This window comes from Carya illinoinensis, chromosome 6 (assembly GCF_018687715.1).
Source record: "Carya illinoinensis cultivar Pawnee chromosome 6, C.illinoinensisPawnee_v1, whole genome shotgun sequence".
NCBI lineage: Eukaryota > Viridiplantae > Streptophyta > Magnoliopsida > Fagales > Juglandaceae > Carya > Carya illinoinensis.
The window spans coordinates 11910661-11932440 of NC_056757.1; the positions used below are offsets into that span (position 1 = coordinate 11910661).

Below are 21780 nucleotides of genomic sequence, written 5' to 3' on the forward strand. Positions count from 1 at the left end.
TTTTAGGATTTTCTAAAGATATGAAAATAAAAACGAAATGCTTTTCCTTTTCAATGCTTCACGAAATGATACAGATGCTGTTTTACAAAGGAATGCTAAGTGTAAGTTTTCAAGTATACATATGTAACGATCCTCCTTGGCAATCCCTTTTTATACACCCCAAAGTATTAAGTGTATGCATGTTAATGGATGTTATACGTAGTAAGTATTGGATGTATTTTCACAAAATGAAATGCGAGGCTGATGCCTCATGCTTTAAGCGGCGCAAAGAAAGTGTTTTAAAATGTCCCTATGAACTGATGTCTTCAAAGATGATGTTTAAGAATGCTATGGACTAATGTTTTAAACGATGCTTATGTTATGATTTCAAAGACTGCTTTTAAATGTCAAGATTTAAGCCTATGCTTTTAAATGATGCTCATGAACTGAATGTACTAAAAAGAATAAATAAAAAGGACTGAATGAAGGGAAGGATTGAATGCTTTAATGTATGAAAATACGTAATAGTCACATGAATGAATGAATGAGTACTAAATGAATGAATGTGCTAATTAAAATACTGGTAAATAGTACTGGTAGTGCACCCAGTGCTACACCTTAACGGAAATGGATTCTTATCTCATGGCCATAGGCGGAATTAAGGTCCAAAAGACCGCTAACCCTTGCACACGGGGCTTAACAATGTGCAACGGTCAATAAAAGTGATAAAAAAGAATGTATGCATATTAAGAAAGAATGCATATATGCTCAAACTCTTTAATAAATGAAGGCACAAGACGTGAGAAAATGTTTTACGAAAGAAAATCTTTTATTAAGAAAAACCCCGCCTCAAAATATTTTAATTGAATGAATGTCTTAAGTATAAGTATGTATAGAGTATGAATGCATGACTGAAAACATATGTTATGATATTTTAACTGTATGAAGTAATATTTACGAGTTTTCGACTTATTTTAATTTTTATGTGTGCCCTTCTAGGGACAAGACGAATGATACGCATTAGGACAGACATGGCTCAAGGGGAAGAGCATTGGAAGCCCAGGTACACTTTTTTGGGCGAGAGACTTTTAATTATAAGAAATTTAATGTTTAATGGTGTAACTTTCTTTAAATTAAGAATCACGTTTTATTTTATAAACATGGGATCTTTCGTATCCTGGCATGAAAGGAAAAAGTTTTAAACGAACGGTAATTCCTGTCATCTTTCTTAAAATTATTTTCTAAAGGACCCACCACAAATACGGGCGTTATAAATACCAAGGATATGCGATCTCTTTTCAAGGAGCATCACGCACTCTTAATTCAAAATATGGAGATGATCATGGAGAGGATTACTGCACTTGTCATGGTTCGACTACGAGAGATTAAAGGATGTGTTACTACGATATAGAAAGACCTTGATAATCTCACACAATAGTTTTATTTTGTATCGACTATTTGTTTTGTATTGAAATTGTCACTTTAATTTCGATAGCTTTTATTTTTTATATATAGCTAGCTTGTTTGTTATCAAAAGTAAGTTTCTTACTTTTAAAATATATTTTCTTACCATTTGGAAATGTCAAAAATGAGTTTCCCTACAAAGAAAGCTCTTTTTATTTGCAAATTTTTATTTACAATAAAAAACTATTAATTTTTTTTTCAATTAATTTTATTAATTTTTTGGGACGACATATGTGATATATTTTAATTTACCATATTTAACAAGTCTGTATAAGTAGATTTTATATCTTTTAAAAATGAAATTCTATAGACTCAAATAATGATTATTTTTTAAACAGTTTAATGCCTTTCAATAAATTTCTATAACCAAAGTTATTTCAATTTTGTATATCACTGTTCAAACCAATCTTTTGAGCTTTTGAGAGGTTTATAAAACCATTCGAACATAAAAATATTTTTCAAACACATTATCAAACACCCCTGCCAGATTTATATATAATTTCTCGCAAAAAAATTGTTTGAATATTTACCTTGACGTTTGAATAGAAAATCTTATACCGTAAAATGGTCTCAAACTCAGTTCAAACAGAAAATGTAAGTTCAAACAATCTCTAACTCTCCCCCATCCCAATTGTATAAAGTTTTCTACCACAAAGATTGTTGTAACACATATGGCAACATTTGAATGTAAAATTTCATAACGTTTAAACCAATTATAGTATGCTTGAACGATTCTCTTTTGGATGCTATATCTTGTCCTAGATACTATAATTCGAATAGATATTTATCTGTTCAAATACATGAAAAACTTCTTCCAAGTTTTGGGACGAAATTTAGAATTAATCTCAAATAACTACATTTAGGGACGAAATTATTCATCCCTAAAAGTTGTTGTCTCTTAAAATCAAATTTCTTGTAATGATAACATTGTGTTTCCTTTTCCAAGACAATAATAGATTTAATATGTAATGTTATATGCTATAAAAATAACATGTTCTATCAAAATGAGTCCATTTCCGTTATAAATAACTAATGATAAATCATTTTTCTTGTAACCGCGGTGGCACCCTAGGTCTTGAGCTAACAAGAGCACTCAGTCACAAGTATGCTAGACATATGAATCTAGGTTATCATGTATGTGCTGTTACATGCACTATGTTTTAATTAGCAATATATGCCTAGCATGTTATCATATTCTATATTTGTAGTGAAGAACAGTTACCAATTACTAAATACCAGAGACATTAAAAACTTAAACATAAAAATAATGTCACCTTTATGTTCAGTATTGTTCATGAGATTCAACCCACTATTGAACAAAAATATATAGCCACTAGCAAGCAAAACAGATTTGAGTAGGACTATACAGACCGATGAAACTGACCGCCACCAATTGGAACCAACTTTCGAAATCTAGAACCGACAGAAACAGGTGAAGAATTGGTCGACCGATGATAGAAAATTGTAGAAAATTGTAAAAATTGACATTGAGCGGTTCGATCCCGATTTAAACCATGTGCAAACTGCCGAATAGGCCAATATAATATTTATGTATATATATATGTATATTTATTTACATATATCTTATATAAAATGACGTCATTTTACTTAAGTGATCTAAACAGTATCGTTTTACAACTATTGTTTAAAATAAAATTAAAAATGAAAGGATTTTTTCTGGTTTAATACACCAACTTCATTTGCATTTAGGGTTTTATAACCCCTTCCCCACCCTCCCCTCCCTTTTCTTCTCCCTATTCTCTATCTTTTAGACTCTCTCTCTCTCTCCTATCTCATGCACTAGCACCGCCTTTGTGTGTGTGTGTGTATTTGAAGAAAGATGGAAACCACTACAGCACTAGTTTATGACTCTCAGACCTCTCTCGACTCTCACTTTTGCAACCGGTGGAGCCCAATCCCTTACAAATATTGCCACTGCTGCCCATGGAGTTCGGAGTTGATTTGTTGAGAATTTCGAGTTAATTTATTGAGAATTTTTGAATTTAAAGTTGATTTATTGTCAATTTGTGATGTGAATTTGGAGATAGGCTTTGAAAATGTCCCCCAAACCTCCAAACCATTGGATTCCGACCAAATCTCTCTCTTCCTGTCAGTCAATTTCAGTCGATACCACCTCCTCTTAAAACCACGTCGGTTCAGTTTTGGTACAATACCAAAACCGATAAATTGATTTTTAGCCCTAAATTTGAGCCATTCGTCATTTAAGACAAGGCGTTAATGGTGCTGTAGAATCTAGAAGCATGGTCGTGTGTAGAAATAAGAAGATTTTTCTTAGGATTGTAGAGTTTTGTAGAGCCAAATAGGCCAAAGAAGGTGGTATTGCTCTTCCTTCGACAAGTTTCAATGCTATAAGGCAGGCTATCTGGCAAGTTGCGCACATGATAGCATGGCATATGCTAAAAGCTATGCATTATGAGTTTAGTCATCCATACATGTATGCATAATATTGCAGTATACATGTGTGCCCGAGCGCATGAACGACACTAAATACATAAAATTTTAGAACATCCATTCAATAACAAACATGATATATATATATATATATATATTATATACACACCTACAAAACTAATGATATAACTTTACCTTCTTTATCTTTTTTCTTGTCAATTTTAAAAACTAAAACAGTAAAAATGAAAATAAAACTTAAGTCCTTAATTCTAATTTATATTCTATTTTTTTTTTAATCTAGTTTTTCTCCAAATTGAATTGGAGGAAGTTTTCTACAACCCATCTATATATAGACATTACAAGTATTCATTAAACATGTGACAAGAACATGCATTTTATAAGTCTAACTTAAAAATTGACTTTTGTGGTATATTGTCAACAATTTGGATATATATTAAAGAAGATATGAAAATGTAATCGAACTCCATATATATATAATATATATATATAGTTTTGCCTTTTGTACAAAAGATATTATATATATATATATGATATAACTGAAATCGGAGTAGAATATTTTTTCTTTTTTTGAGAAAATGAATAATTCAAAAAATAGAAAATATTTGCTATATGAAATTGATGATGGTTTATATGTGTTGAGAAATTGAGTAAGTAAAATGCTTAAACATTAATTTTTTAATTTTTAAGGGCATGTTTGGGAATACAACTGTTCTAAAACATTCTCACACTATTTCATTACTATATATTCATAAACTATTACTATTACTTACAAACTATTCACTACTATTCATAGATCATCTGAGATACTCTTAGTATCCAAATAGAGCCTTATGAGCCTCTTTGGGAACAAAACTGTCCTGAGATATTCTCAAACTACTTTAATACAATTCACAAACTATTAGTTACTAATTCATTATTATCCACAAGTTATTTCACCAATATTCACATATTATCTAAGATATTTTTAGCATCCAAACAAAGTCCTGAGTTTTCCTTCAAAATTGAACGTCTTAAGGTCTCGTTTAGATGTTGAGATAAGATGAGATAAAAAATCTGTGAATATTAGTGAAATGGTTTGTAAATGGTGGGAAAATGGTACTTTGAGTTAAGATGTTTTATGAGATTTTGAAAAATGAGAGGGAGAAAAGTTAAACAAAAATATTATAAATTTAAAATATTGATAGAATATAATTTTTTAGTATAAGTTTTGTTTTGGAATTTGAAAAAATTGAATTTTTCTTTTGTGTTTAGTTTGGAAGTTTGGGAAGTTGTAGTGATTAGAAGAAAAATTGAATGAAAATTTGAAATTAAAAAGTGTTTATATTTGAATTATGTTTGTGAGTGTTGTTTGGATGTTGAGATGGTCAAGATGTTGAGATGGGCTCCTAAATGTTCAAAAATTATTTTAGAAACACTCAAAACAATAGGAAACAAAAATTTTATATTAGAATTGAATTCAGCATGGCCTAGAAAGAAAATAAGAACCCAATAAAATACATGCAATAGGAGGCCACCAAAATCAATTTGCATGTTGTTGGTAAAAAATGTTAGTGTATATATATATATATTACACAAACACATACATATATATATGTGTTCCTTTATTTCTTTATATTCTAAGGTTTTGTACTTCCTTTGTCCAGAGATTGAAACCATAGTAATTGCACTACCATGCATGATTCTGTCTTAAATTGTTTTTAGGTTAATTCAAATTATCTCAAGGGGGGCTGATAAATTCAAATATTTGCTCCTGTTACAGTACATATCAAATTGTTTTGATTACACATCTATATTACTTTGGAAGTTGTGGTACCTAATACTAACTAATAAGTTGATGCATGGGATCCCACATTGCTTGAGAATGTGAAGTTTTTGCTTTTAATAAAAGTTACCAAGGGGCTCTAATTGTATTATTGACTGTTGCTTTCAGAATATAAGCGCAAATGTGGTTGGGGCCTCCATTAAGATATTGTAAATGGTATCAGAGTCTATACCAATAAACAATGTGGGACTTGAACTGTGTCACTTACTATGGGCTGGCTTGATGAAGACATTGAGAATTTACGGGGGGGATTTTGATACCTGATACTAACTGATAAGGGTATATTCCTTTTTGTTTGCTTTGATACCCAATACTAACTTATAAGGGTATATTCCTTTTTGTTTGCATGTTCATTACATTTTGAACTAACACACTTAATACTCTATTTTAAAAGTCTTTTGATGGGGACTGGTTAATTAACTTGCCTCATAATATAGTACATCATTCATAATATCTCATCCATAATCAAGATTATTTGATATCTCTAGATAAATGGTTCTTAATCCCTCACGAGTTATAATTCAATGCAATTCTTGACCAAGGTGATCATCCATGTGAGTGAACTAAACATAGTCCGGTGACATCTTTATAATATGTGCTTTTCACTTAGTGGCGTAATGGGGGTGAAATGGGGGTCTTTGCCACATCTGGTAGTTGAAATCTTAGTATCATTTAACTCATAATATGAAATAAAAATAATAATCTCACTAATGCAATAGAACATTACAGTGTTAAATGTACAATAAAGTCAATAAGACATCATTGATACAACAAATATCAAATCTGATGAAGTCTCAAACTCATAACATGAGTTTAAAAAATATTTCTACTGATAGCCTTGGTAAAAGGATCAGCTACCATCTTGGGTAGAGATTTGTTATAAGATTACCTCACCTCATGCAACAATATCCTGAATATAGTGGAATCAAATAACTATATGTTTGGTTCTGTCATGACATTTGAGATCCTTAGCATGTGCGAAAACTGTCATACCATCACTGTATATTTTAACGACTTTATTTGCAAAAGTTGTAAGGTGGCATATAATTCAATATGTACTTTTCATAGTTTTATTTTTTTAATTTTATTTTAGTTTAATTTTTAATGAGATGTATTTAAATTATTTTTGCTATGACATGGTAGGATATCAAATCATTTCAGACAAGTGTGGACAACAAAGGAGACATAAAGTTCATATATGCTTTTGCGCCAATGTACGTTTGCCTAGCTTTTTACACGGAGAGTTGTTTAGATTCGAGGCCATGTGGATGGAGTCAATAGATTGTAAAAGAGTCATTATTGAAGCATGGAAGGGACTTTTAGGAAACAATGAATTAAGCATTGTGATGGGCAAAATTCAAAGATGTAGTGAGAAATTGGAGGTGTGGAACAAAAGAAGTCTTGGAACAGCAAGAAAGAATATATAGAATTCTAGAACAAACCTTCAGAAATTGCATACCAATGACCCTTTTTGCTTGAGGATCAAAGAACACAAGGAAGCTCAAGTTAAGGCATAGAAATGGCTAAAAAAGATAAGAAATAATGTGAAGACAAAGATCAAAAGCCTTATGGCTCAAAGAAGCAGATCAAAATACAAAGTGGTTTCACAATAAAATATCTCAGAGGAAGAGGAAAAATTTGATAAAAGTGGATAGGGATGAAGAAGGAAATTGGTAGGAAGAGGAAGGTAGATATAATGTGATTTTGGATTTTTTTCAGAGAACTTTTCACTACCTCAAATCAAAGAAGGAATATGGATTTCTTGGAAGGCATTGCTGGAAAAATTACAGCAAATATGAATGAAGAGCTTATTTAGGAGTTCAAAGAAGAAGAAGTATGTTTGGCTTTCTAGCAAATAAACCCTACAAAAGCACTTGGGCTTGATGGTATGGCGCCAACTTTCTTCCAAAAATATTGGGATATAGTTGGTAAGGATTTGGTATCCGCAGTGCTAACTGCCTTAAACAATGATAAGTTCCCAAATGCCATTAACCATACTTTTATTACGTTGATTCCCAAAAAGAAAAAGCCTAAGTTAGTTGTTGATTAGAGAGTTAGATGAAGATTTGATCAACAATCTTCAAAACAGTTAGAGAGTTTTTTAGTCATTTGTTGAAACATTTGATCAACAATCTCTAATATGCTAAAGTGTTAGATGAAGATGCCCTCCATGGCAGCCCTAACATGCGTCATCCATGCCTGAATGTCAATTGGGCTTGACCCCAACCATGTTGCTGGGTTCGTTAACTCCATCCTTTCTATGCTAAAATACCCATTTCGCTCAAGCAGTCCTGTCATCTCCTCAGGAGAGACAACATAAAATGGTATGTTGAAAGAGTCCACTTCATCTTCATTAATAAGTCCCTGTCATGAAAAAGGTTTAATTTCCATGTTTAGATCACCCTACCCAACAAGCTACATCTATGCATGTAGCACATGATGTTTGAAACAGTATGTACTACTCAGGTAGATGAAGTCAAAATCATGTTGCTTGCCTAATCATCAGTAATTCATTGGCCATATGCCAATACATTTAATCTTCAACAAATATATAAGCATGTGATTTCATTTTTTTTCCTTCATTGTAATTGTAATTAAGCATGTATCTATGTATGTATTAATTGTAGAGCCTTTGTAATATCTTATATGATAAGGATAGAGGTAGGTGGCATATAAGATTCCACATTATTTGAGAATGAAAATTTTTTACTTTTTATAAGGTTTCATTAATGAGATTCCAATTGTATAATTGACTAGTCATTTTGGAGTACAGGTAATGTGGTCTGGGCTTTCCATTAGGGCATTACAAATGATATAAGAGTCTTATCCCAGCAAAAAATGTAGGACTTGGGTCATGCTACCTACAAAGGACATGCTCGACGAAGACGTCAGGAATTCAAGAATGAGAGATTGTAATACCCTATATGATAAGGATAAGATAGGTGGTGTATGAAATCCTGCATTGTTTTGGGAATGAGAAGTTCTTGCTATTTATAAGGTTCTAATGGGGTTCCATTTGTATCATTGACTAGTCCTTTTAGACTATAAATCATGTGATTTATTTGGATAATTGACTAGTCCTTTTAGACTATAAATCATGTGATTTAGGCATTCTATTTGGATGTTACAACTTTACTTTATAGTACTTAGAAAAATAGTTAGAAAATGATCTCTTCCACCCAGGTAGTTTTGAGGGTTGAATGACTACTAGTATGCCAACTGGTGTGTGTGTGTGTGTGTGTGTATTTGACATCCATGATACATCATATTATAAAGTTAATTTTATTATAAAATAAATTTAATATATCATATAAGACTAGGTTAATTTTCAAATTTATTTATGTGAAATTATTAATTATTAATCAACTAATTTTATAGAAATGCATGAAAGTTCAGAGAGAGAGAGAGAAGGTGATGGCAAGAACATTAATTTACCTCTGTTTCCATATTCATCAGGATTGAAGAAATAAAATCAAACATTATACCAGATGGGACCTCAAAATATGGCATTCCTGTAGGAATACCTGATAAGATCGTTACCATCATCACTCCAGGCACAAGTTCTTTTGCCCTAGCATTCAAAAAGTTCTCCACATCCATAGCAAATTGAGTTGAATAAGCATTCGACACTTCATGAGGGGCATTTGTATAGTGAACTCTTCCCTTATTGCATATTGGAGAGTTCTTGTCACTTAACTCTTCAGGCAAAGTAGATAGCCATTGGAGTGCATAACAAGTATACACAAAATGGAGAGAGGATTCAGGAAATAACCGATTATGAAAACAACCTGGCACACCTACTGCGAAGTATTGTCTTTCTACTAGAAGAGCATTGAAGAGAGAATTGAAGTCATTTGAGGCGTGGTCGTTAAAAAAGACTTGGAATTATGGAAATGGAGAAGTAGGGCATAAGGATTTGTACTTGTGAACAATTGCTTCAATCAAGTCTTGCATTGCATTGATTGTATTTGGTCCCGTTGCAAATCCCAAATCTACTATACGAATTGTTTTCGAATTAGACAAGAAGTTTAAGACATCAAGCTTCTCGGCAATTTCTTCATCAATTTTTCTCTTTTCAACATTTGCTGATAGTCTCTGTGCAGAAATAGTATAGATGAATTATTTTAAGGGTTCATTTGGGAACACAATTGTCATCAGGTTTTCTCATATATTCTCAAATATTTCCTTTCCAATTAATATCACTCAAACACAAAACACTTTTAAATTTTAAATTTTCAACTTTTCATCTTATAATCACTACTTAATTATTAAAACTTTTCTAAACTTCCAAATTAAATACAAAAAATTCAACTTTTTCAAAGTTTAAAACAAAAATAATATTCAAACAGGTTTTAACAAAAAACAAAAAATGTACTTCCACAATGACTAAATTCTTTTGGTAAGTAGAAATGCAAAATCAATTCAGAGTATTAATCCAATTAACGAGTTTACCAGCTGAATGCATAAGGGACAAGCCCTTGATCTCCTTTGAGGTGTTCTGTGAATTAAGTCATGCTTGCCTATTGGAAGGAGATCGATAGAACTTACGATGTTTTAGGTGAAGCTAGTACGTACTTTGTGTCAACTCTTGGAAAATGAAGTTTATGTCATCAAATTTAAAGCATGCTTTGGTTGCCTTCAGAATTGAGTTAATGACCATCAACATCATATAAAAGCAAACGCTATGCACTTTGTGAAACTCGTACGTTCATTTACGTACAAGGCTAGCTAGCTTATGCTTGATTTGTTGTAATTCCTATACGTGAAGTAATGGCTTGTTTTCTATGTCAAAAGGAAACCATTTTTTCTTCGCAAGCATGTTTTGTAACCCAAGAGAGAAACATATCGCCGCTCCTACGTGCAAGATTTTATTTGTTTACCCAATTTAAGGCTTACCATGCTTTGTCTATCCTCACATCTAAAATGTGTAACTCTTGTCTATATAAGAATGCATCTTATAATTAATTAAGGTTGAGAATAAAGAGGAGTGAGCACAAGAGATATACACAGAGTAAGATAGTCCATTGAGTATTTCTTTATAATGAGATTATGAGGCTTGGGTGTATTAAGACTTTAGATTCGTGTGATTTTGATTTGTTACCACTCTTTTGCATGTACTCTATTTTTTTATCAGTGAATTTCTTCAAGATCTTATCTGCCAATTACTGTAAGTTTTAATTTAAGTTGAACCACTTAAATTTTATTGTCTCGTATTATTATTAATTTTTTTTTTAATGATCATTTTCTACTTGGTCAATATCCCAAAATCTATAATTTTTCTTTTGAGCGTAGAATGTCTGTGACATTTATACGGCTCTCAGGTACTTGTGCGAGAGGAGTAGGATATAAAACATTGCGTTGGAGTTTGGCAAACCAAGAAATATACTTTCCACTTTCGTAAGGTCTAAGCTTTGTCTTCAATTTTTGTTGTTGTCTCGAGCCTTCATTTTGAATATTAAAATCTCCTCGGGTTGTGAGGGTGCTACACAGTATCAAACACATCTCATGCAGACGAGTAGGTGCATTGGAGCTAGCCTAGCTATAGCTAGGAAACTTATAAATGCTTGTTTTATATAATTTTATAATGCACTCTCTTTATTTTTCTTGGCAAAAATAATATAAAAAGTGAATGTGAACATTCTCTCTCTCGTTATGTCTCATAATTTTCTTTCTTTTGTTTATTAAATATATTTGTGTAGTAGTTTCTTAAAAGTCGGTTTGTCCATATATGCGTTTATATCTATGTTGTGCATTTAAATATGAATATATATGAACTAATAAAAACATAAGCATTTTTTTCTTTATTTAAAAGGGTTATAAATGTAATATCTTCCCTTAAGATGGATGAACTTTATATCTTGTAGATAAGTTTCACCAAAAATTCAAATCAAAATAATTATTTTGACCCTTTTGATAAGCTAAGTAAGATAAAAAAATAATTATTTTTTGTCTTATTATTACTAAACCCACTTGCCGGCGTAGCCAAGCTTTCTAAATTTTCCAGAGCATGAAACTATTACGGATGCCGAATCGAGATGATGATGCACAGCAGGAAGTACGGTTTTGGAAACTAGGTGATCTCAAACCCATCGGTAGCGACAACGACAATGCCCCATGGCCATGACATTGTCTTCATTAGCGACAAATGTGAAATCTCGTACGCTGTTTTGGGATTTCTTGATCCTCTGTAGCAGTCAAAAGGTGTTTCGGTCTCCCTTTTCAGTTCTAAACCTATCTCCATTCGTAGCATCTGCATGTTGATCTTTTTTTGCAAAATACCGTATTGAAAAGAAAATTGCATCTTCTTAGGATATAAAAAATAAATTTTTTTTATTACTTTCTATGTAACTCATATATAACTTTTTATTCTAACTTTTTTTTGGTATTTGGTGGATGAAATCGTACTTATTTAGCTATATTTAGCCGTGTGGGTATTTTTTTTCTTATTATTGCTAAACCAATTGTTGATCCATGCCGTGCTTTCTACCACACAGCATTGTAATTGGGTACTTCGGGAACAAAGAAAATAGAACTTTTTTTTGCATTATAATGAATGGAAAAGTAGAGTAATCTTGCAGGCTAGAGTTGCAAAGTATTTTGTTAGAATTTGTTTCTCTAGAAACCAAGACAAGTGATGAAAAATCTAAGATTAGACATGCAGAGAGTTGGTCGGTCATGAACAGATCAAGGGTTAAGTTGCATCACAATTGTTCTATTATTTACCCATTTTCCTCTTCAATTTATTGGTGTGTATTGCAATTTTTTATATTACAACATTCAAAATTCCAAATTCATGATGGGCACGCTTTGGGAAATTCTTATGTCATGCCTTCTGACCTTCCAGCTGGTGGAGTTATTGGATCAATTTTGGTAGTCCTTCGCTTGTTTTGGGTTGGTATGGTAGAAGAAGAACTATTCATGAAAGAAATGGTCGGAACGCTAATGACAAACACAATATAAAGAAGAATAATTATCCATGAAAAAGAGCTTTCATGTGATGTGATTTATAATTTCTTTTTATTATATGAATAATGACCCATTATATCAGATTTATTATTAATTAATTTATTATATAATTTTATTGTGGTATATCATATTATTGATGTGTTCTAAACATCGTTAATGAATACAATGCACCGGCAATGAACTAGTGGGGGCATTTGCATTACGCCGTTAATTTGTGCAATGTGGTGGCAACAAACTCGTGGTGGCATTTAGATAAACGCCGTTAATAAATTCAATGTGTCGCCAAAGTACTATTCATGACATTTAAATAAATGTAGCTAATTTATATGATACGTCGGCAACATTCCAGCAACGGTGTTTATGGTAACATTGCTATTGTAAGCGTGACAGTATTTAGCTAAACGTCGTTAATAAATTGAATGTGACGTTGATAACATACTATTAGTGGCGTTTAAATAAATATCGCCTATTTATATTATTTGCTGGCAACGTACTAGCAGTGGTGTTTATGGTAACGTCCTAATTTTAAACAGTTGTGGCATTTAGATAAACGTTGTTATTTAATTCAGTGTGTCACCACCAACGTACTGTTAGTAACATTTAAATAAATATCGCCAATTTAATTTAAATGAATGCCATCAATTTATATGATGCGCTGACAACGTACTAGTAGCGGTGTTTATGGCAATGCCACTATTGTAACTAGGCCTGTGCAAAAAAGGGCCTGGCCCGATCAACCCGTAAAGCCCGAGATTACCTCACCCGCCTAAAATCATGTTCAGTGGGTCAAACCCATTACCCGGTTTATTACCCATAACATCGGTCAAAACCGATCACCCGCAGTGAAGAAGAACAACGCCCAGCAACCTCATTGAATCTCAGATATTGTGGTGATGGAAGTGGCATAGGCGGGCGCGAGGACCAGGGCTTGACCATTTCTAGCCATGGCGGTGAGCTCAGCAACCACCACTAAGAGGAGGAAGCTCCACGCCGAGGGATGGAAGTGCTCTTCGTCGCCATTTTTGAAGCTGAGAAGGAGACGCCTCGCGATCAGCACAGAGGCGACGGAGGAGCGCCTGTGCTCCAGCCCTACTCAGATCCTGACACGACACTGTGTTGCTAGAGTAATGGGTTGAGCTTGCTGCTCTTGGAGGAAGAGAGTTTTCTTCGGCATGGAACTTGGTTGCTGCCCTCAATACGGCCTCGTTTTGTCCCATTTCACACAAACCCTAATCACTCTCTCCTTCCCCAGTCCTCCCTCTTTCTCGTTCTCGCTGAGCTCTTCTCTGTTTTTTTTTTCTCAGGAATATATTATTGCATTATTAGCCATTTTTGAGATTGATTAGGATCAAAACCATCTTCTTCTTCCTCTCGCTAAAGCTACGATGCAGAAAGTCATTTTGCCCTCCGTACATGGTAGAACAAACGAGGAGAAAGAGAACGGGTAGAACGAGTTTGACCCGACCTAAATTTCACGGATCGGATCGGATCAATTGTGTTTCTGTTTTCCCTGCGGTTCGGGTCGGGTCGGACCAAAATCTGAACCGGGTGGTTCGGTGTGCAGCCCTAATTGTAACAAGGGTGGCGTTTAGCTAAATGCCATTAAGCTATTCAATGTGCTGCTGTCAACATACTATTAGTGACATTTAAATAAATGCCACCAATTTATATGATGCGCCGGCAATGTAGTAGCAGCGGCATTTATGGTAACACTGCTAGGTTATGCAAGGGGATTTCAACGAACTAGTGGCGGCATTTCAAGAAACACAGTGAATGTAGGTATTATGGCGGCGTTTCAAGAAATGCCACTTTGTATACAAACGCCACTAATTAGATTTTCAATTATCGGCATTTGTGCAAGTGTCGGGACATGGAAATAGCGATCCCATTGTACTAGCGAACGGTTACGACTGCATAAAAACACCGCTAATTAATTAGAGGTGTTTTATTTGGTAGGTACCGGCGCATATCCAACGCCGACAATTCTATGTATTTTTTCTAGTGATATCAAATGAACACATTTCAACTTCCCATGTTAGTAAGCAAGTCTCTAAACCAATGTTTCAAAAACTTCTGGTGGGATTTCCCAAAAGACAAAACCCACAATTTAGTGTTGAAATCCTGGAAGTCTATTTGTCTACCAAAAACCATTAGAGGCCTTGTCATCAGATTGATGGAAAAAATGAATCAAGCTCTTTTAGCCAAGACTGGGTGGGAGTTGGGTGGCTCAAATAATGCTCTATGGCATTTCATCCTCTCTTCCAACTATCTCCAAAATACCTCCTTCTGGTTGGCATCTCCAAAACCATCTGAAGCCATTCTTAAAACCAAAGACCTTCTAAACAAAGGTAGATGCTTTCAGATTTTCAACGATCGATCGGTAAACATTTGGTCCGACCCATGGATTCCAACTCTAAAAGATTTCAAGCCAACTCTTTGTAATGGTGCTCAATGGGTAAAGGTTAGATCTTTCATGTCTTATTTGGGATTTCAACCAAGTCATTGTGAAACTAGGGCTTCTTTTCTATTTCTGCAAATTATAATTTTAAGTTTGTAAGTTACGAGTGTTGATATTGTTATTTTGAATATTGAAGTTCTCTACAGTTGAAGATTATGAGGTTTTTTGTGGTATGAGGTGTTATTTTGGAAGATTGAGATTGCTAGTTATTCTTTTAGGGTGGGGGAGAGGAGAACATAGAAATGGTTTTTTTAGTGTTGGAAATCTTGTTTGCAGCCTCGAAGATTCGAGTGAGGTTCTAGATTTTTTATATGTAGAACCATTATTATGGCTTGTCATTGTAAAATTTCCAATACATGAGTACATGTAGAATCCATTTGGGAGTAGTAGGTGGTTAGGATTCCATAGGGACTGCCTTCAGGGACCAAGTAGTGATTGGAGTTTTAAGTAAAATCTCCTCCCTAGAGGGAGCTTTTGAGAAATGTTGGACCCATCTCTCTTCTATTGATTTTGAAGATTATTGGAACAATTTTCATCCCCAGGAACAAGGATGAATGTGAGAACATAGTCCATGTAGTTCCTATCGAATCTTGAATGAAGGTCTGGTAGATTTTTCCACTTTAACCAAACATGGTCACTTCCCGAAAATGTAGTCTTGGGACTTGAAGCTACATACCTAGCTTCAGACACATGAAGGTAAGAAGTTGTGGTGAAGAGATGTTTGAAATTAGCAACTTGTGTATCCTTAAGTGATGACCATGTTAATGCATTCGTGTGCTATTTAGGTGAGTTTGATAAAAAAAATTTTAAATTTAACACTTGAGTCAAGATCTGGTTCAACCAAGGTCGCAAATGTTGTCGAGGATAAGGTTAAAAAAATATTAAGCCCTCATGTTGTCTAGGACAAAGGGAGGCTCCCGATGAAAAGAAAAGTTTCGGCTATGTAGAAGGGAGCAACGAAAAGAAAGAAGAAAAATGTACCTAATATTTTTTGGCAGCATTCTATATATCCCTATCTAATATATGTCTTTTTGTGTGTGGAAATTTTGACTTGCAGAAAAATATTTGATGATGAATCACAATTGCATGACCTCCCAGAATCTCAATCTAACATTGTCACACAACCAATGCCATCGGACAATGAGGATGTGTGAAGTTTTTCTTATTGGGTTAATTGTTTCTACTAATTTTTTCGAAAGTTATTATGAATGTGGTATTGAAATATTATTTGTGCTATTTTAGTTGTGTGGCCATATTGATGCGATGTAATTCGTTGGAGATAGGTGCTTAATTTAGACAATGTTTGAAAATTTTAGTATGCTAGTCAATTATTAGTATGTGATATTATTGACTGGACTTCCTATATTTCTTGGCAGCATTGTGTGACTAGATAAACAAAACCTAATTTTTTGGTAGCATCATGTGACTAGACTTGGGAGTTATTTTTGTGTAGCTTGTGTACATGCTGCTTTTCAAACATGTTGTGAAGAATTTTTTGTGGACATAAATATTGGTAGCTGGTGTAGGTAAATATTGTAGATTATGTAGATTTTGTTTGTAGCCAGTTGTGTATACTATTTGTGTATATAAATGTTGTGTATTGTGTCTAGGTGTATGTGTGTAGATGGTTTTGTGTCCAGTTGTGTATGGGTGGGTTGTGGAGACCTTGTGTTGTGGAGTTGCATAGATTTTGATTTCCATATCAAGAACTTGGAGTACTTGTTGTAAAGCTTACCATGTGTATTTGTATATGAAATCAATCATGGTTCAATGTTAGCTGAATTGATTACTGTCTATGTGTGCATGAGTTTAGGAAAAAATCTATATACTTTGTGCAGATTTTTGTGGATGTATCATCATGTGTATAATAGATTGGGAAAAAAAATCTATATATAGGATATAGATTTTTGTTCCACTTATCATCCTATGTATAATAGATTAATCCAAAATGTTATGAAGAATGTCATAGATAACCTCAAAAGGGATCAAAACATAGTACTATCAAAATGTATAAGTCAAGCAGATTCAGAAAAATGACCCAAAACACTAGATTGTTTATAGTCTATACAGTACCTTTCCGCCTATATAACAAAATGCTTAATCAAGTAACTAATCAGGCTTTGCCAAATTTAATGGGGAGTATCATTACACTTGATCCATACAAGAAAAATAAATAAAGAACATATCCACTATTTACATGTACCCTATAATTTATCCGAATCAAGCAAAAGCTATTACAATTGATAAACCCAGTACAAACGGAATAATATTCACACATTTATTCTCTCGACCCTCCATAAACTTTGTTCAACCTCAACCTTCTGAGCATTTCTCTCTCTCTCTCTCTCTATCTCTCTCTCTCTGAGTTTATCTTCCCTTCTTTGCAATAAGTCATCCTCCCTCTTCTGAACTGCATTCTGTCTTCTTCAAATGTTCCTCTATCAAATTAAGTATATATGTTCATATGAAAAATTTATACCTCGCATCTCTCTGCACACAGCACGAACGTTTCACATGAGGAAATATCTTTACCATGTTATAGCAAAATTGAAAAGAAATAAAAAATATATATAATAGTTGCTTTACCATGTTATAATTCGAGTATGACAAAATTTTCCTTTTGTAACTTTTGTTAGTGTGCGACGTCTTTAGTGGTGCATTCAAATCACACGAAGAAGTTGGTGATTCCATTACAACCCCATCAACTACACATGATGATGATTGAGTTGATACCATACATGATTTTTAAAAACTAACAAAGTTTAGAAAATAGATTTATGCAAACATGAACACAAAACATATATTCTGAAATCATGAACATGACTAATATATGTCTCTGAAAGCATTATTTTGAAAATGCTAGGTAATGGTGCATGCTAACTTATGTACTGTTTGTGTTATGTTTTTTAATGTAAAAACCAAGTAATAATATCCCAAATTCATAAATTCATATGGTAGAAACAACATGCAACTAGCATTAAAGAGAAGCAGGATAAACTTCTGGAAATATATATATATATATTTATATATGTAAGAAAGCATAGCGAAAAGTATCTCAAACTCAGCTTATAAAGTTGCTCCACAAGTTTCAAGAGTTTCTACTTAGTGGTAAAGCGTACTACGTAGTGTAAAACTAGAGTAACGCTTTAACAAATCGATAGCCTAAATATTATTTTAAGAGAGAACAAAAGAGAGAGAGCTTTTTACTAATTTAGATGATTACCAAGAATCAAAAGAGGGGGGCTATATATAGCCCTCCTACACGGCTGGCCTTTTAAGGCCAGCCTTAATCTGCCATTTAATTGGCAAAAACGCATGGCTTAAAGCCATGCGTTATAAGCAAGCCATGCGTTAGACAGATTAAAGGAGGGGTTTGCCCCACGTGGGCGCCCCTCCATTTAACATCTCTCACTCGCACACAGTGGGCATGACCCCAGGTCAGCATCTCTCTAATGGTCTCAATCTTATTCAGACAAGTAAATAGGCCGTGCGACCACCAAGCATATCTATAGAAAGGTGGGAGTACATACACTAAATCTCTCCCAAAGAAGACTAGCATAGCAACATCCCTAAAGTGTCTGGTTATGTCCTAGACTCATTCGATTGCATCAGTTCAAGCATTTTCGAAACCCTCTTGACTTTCAGAAAACTCAGAACAATGCTTGACTATCTCTAAGCCATTTCAATATGTTCACAACTTTAGTCGCTACCAGTATGTAGCGTCATAGTTTGACGTCAGCAAACACTATCGAAGATGCGATATCGAAGAATCTTCCCTTTGCACTCATATCATTCAACTTTGGTCAAACCGCTTTCCCAGCAATGCTTCTTTAGACCGTATTGATAATGGCCATAGACAACATGCCAAAGTAGCAGACATCATAAACTCCATCTTGTGACATAGTCAAAAGTAAAGGACACTTAGAAAATGAGACTCACACAGTGAGAAAGAGGGGAACCATTTACTCACTTACTCATTTGGTCAAAAAAGTACATGTAGTATGAAGCACATGCTACGGTGGATTTCTCTTTCGTAAAGAGCATATGTCTATATCAACACCGTACAGATCTTTAGTCTAGCCGCTCCTTAAGCGTCTAACCCGAGTTTCTCTATTTGCTCGCCTCCAAGGCATCAAAGAGGATCTCACATCTGGCTAACCACAGGCTACATAGGTTGTGGGGTAACCCATGCATAGTCCTCTCATTGGACCTGATCTTAGCTCCCACTAAAACGACATATCTTTGTGTCAAGTATCTAAGAACACAATGTCTCATCTCTACTCGCTACTCAAGCGCTATAGGCGATCGCTCGTGTGAGTGAGCCGATCTAAGCCTTTTGACATATCTTGTGTGTGAATTAGAAAGACAATATGATAAAGACAATAACTGAATCATATTGTATTAATATCCCAAAGGAAAGGTTACATCTCAATGTCATTTGAAACACAAAATACATTTACAGTCTACGTAGTCCTAGATTCCTAACATGAGTCTCAAAGACATCTCTTGCTATAGGCTTTGTTAAGGGATCAGCAACCATGTGACTTGTAGAGAGGTGTTTCAGAACCACTTCCTTTTGCGCTACCATGTCTTTGATGTAGTGATATCTGATATCTATGTGTTTGGTTCTTTCATGGTACTTAGAGTCCTTAGCATATGGGAGAGCAGCTGTGCTATCGCAGAATATTGTCACCGGATCTGAAGAATCCATGCCAATGTCTAAATGTTTGAGGAATCTCCGTAACCAAACAACTTCTTGAACCGCTGCAGAACAAGCTATGTATTCTGCCTCAATGGTGGATAAAGCTATACAGGGTTGTTTCTTACTGCTCCATGTAATGGCGTCATTGTTAAGCAAAAAAGCATACCCAGTGGTTGATTTACGCTCATCTAGGTCACTGCCCCAGTCGGCATCCCTGTAAGCTTTTAGCTGCAAATCTGAACCTTGATAGCACATCACATAGTCTGCAGTTCCCTTGAGAAATCACATAATCCTCTTGACTGCTTTCCAGTGAGCCAGTCCGGGGTTAGATTGTAATCTACTCACTAAGCCAACTGCATAGCATATGTCAGGCCGAGTACACATCATTGCGTACATCAGACTACCCACAACATTAGCATAAGGGACACAGGCCATCTTTTCCTTTTCTATTTGAGTCTTAGGACACAACTCTTTAGATAAGTTCTCGCTTTTTGCAACATGAGTGTCAATGGGTTTACATTCATTCATTAGGAAATGCTCGAGGACTTTCATTATGTAAGTCTATTGGGACAAACACAAAAATCTCTTTGAGCCATCTCTGTAGATCTTAACTCCCAGAATGTATTCTGCTTCACCCATATCCTTCATCTCAAAATTGAAGGATAACCACTCTTTTGCAGCGACTATCAACCCTTTATCATTTCCAGCTAGTAGTATGTTGTCAACATATAATGACAACATAATGAAACTCTTCTTGGAACTTTTGACATAGACACAATGGTCCTCTGTGATCATCGTAACCCATTCGAAAGAATGGCTTGATGGAATCTGAGGTACCATTGCCTAGATGATTGTTTTAGGCCATATATTGATCGTTTGAGCTTGCACATTTTGCGCTCGCACATTTTGCGCTCTTGACCTTTGACCACAAAACACGTTGGTTGATCCATATAGATCTCCTTATCTAGTTCTCCATTGAGAAATGCTGTCTTAACATCCATTTGGTAGAGTTCCAAATCCATGTTTGCTACTATAGCTAGAATCAGGCGAATTGAAGCAAACCTTACCACTGGTGAAAAAGTTTCCTCATAGTCTATACCCTCCTGTTGGGTATATCCTTTTGCCACTAAGCGAGATTTGTACTTATCTATCGATCCATCTGACTTGCGTTTGACTTTAAGAACCCATTTGTTCCCAATAGTCTTACGCCCTGTTGGTAGATCAACCAGATCCCAGACCTGGTTAGTCTTCATAGACTCAATTTCATCATTAAAAGCTTTCATCCACTCATCTTTAGTAGAAGATGAGAGATCCTCATGAATTTTTTTAGGCTCATCATTATCATGCGAAGCTACCATAAAAGCTTCCCCTTCAATCTCAAAACGACGACGGGGAATGCTTTCACATGTGCTTCTACGCGGCTGAGATTGTTGTGATTGATTGACAAGTGGTGTGCTCCCACTCGGATTTAAGTCCCTTTTATCATTTGTAGGAACATGAAGAATTTCTTCCTCATTCTAAACTAAATTCCTTGGAGCACTTTCCTCTTGTTCCACAATCTCATGAAGTTCTAAACTCCTATCAACTTCACCTCTACTTGGAAATTCATTTTCAATGAAGTCCACATCTTGTGATTCAATCTCAGTTACACTTCCATCAGTTTGTTCACCTATTAACACATACCCTTTAGAGTGTTCTGAGTACCTTATAAAGATACACTTCTTCCCTCTAGGGCCTAATTTCCCATACTTATGAGAAAGATCATGAACAAAACCCGTTGAACCCCATGGCCGCAAGTTACTCAAATTGGGTTTCTCGCCAGTCTATAGTTCATATGGGGTGGAAGTTATTGATTTAGAAGGCACTCGGTTAAGAATGTAGGCAGTAGTCAAAAGTGCATCCCCCCAAAAAGAAATTGGTAGGTTTGCTTGTGCCATCATTGACTTAACCATCTCG

The 21780-nt window shown here is 34.6% G+C and overlaps 1 pseudogene; it reads right to left on the bottom strand.

Moving 5' to 3' along the window:
* Nucleotides 1-7768: 7768 nt before the first annotated feature.
* LOC122312629 lies at nucleotides 7769-13600 on the bottom strand (annotated as a pseudogene).
* Nucleotides 13601-21780: the final 8180 nt, after the last annotated feature.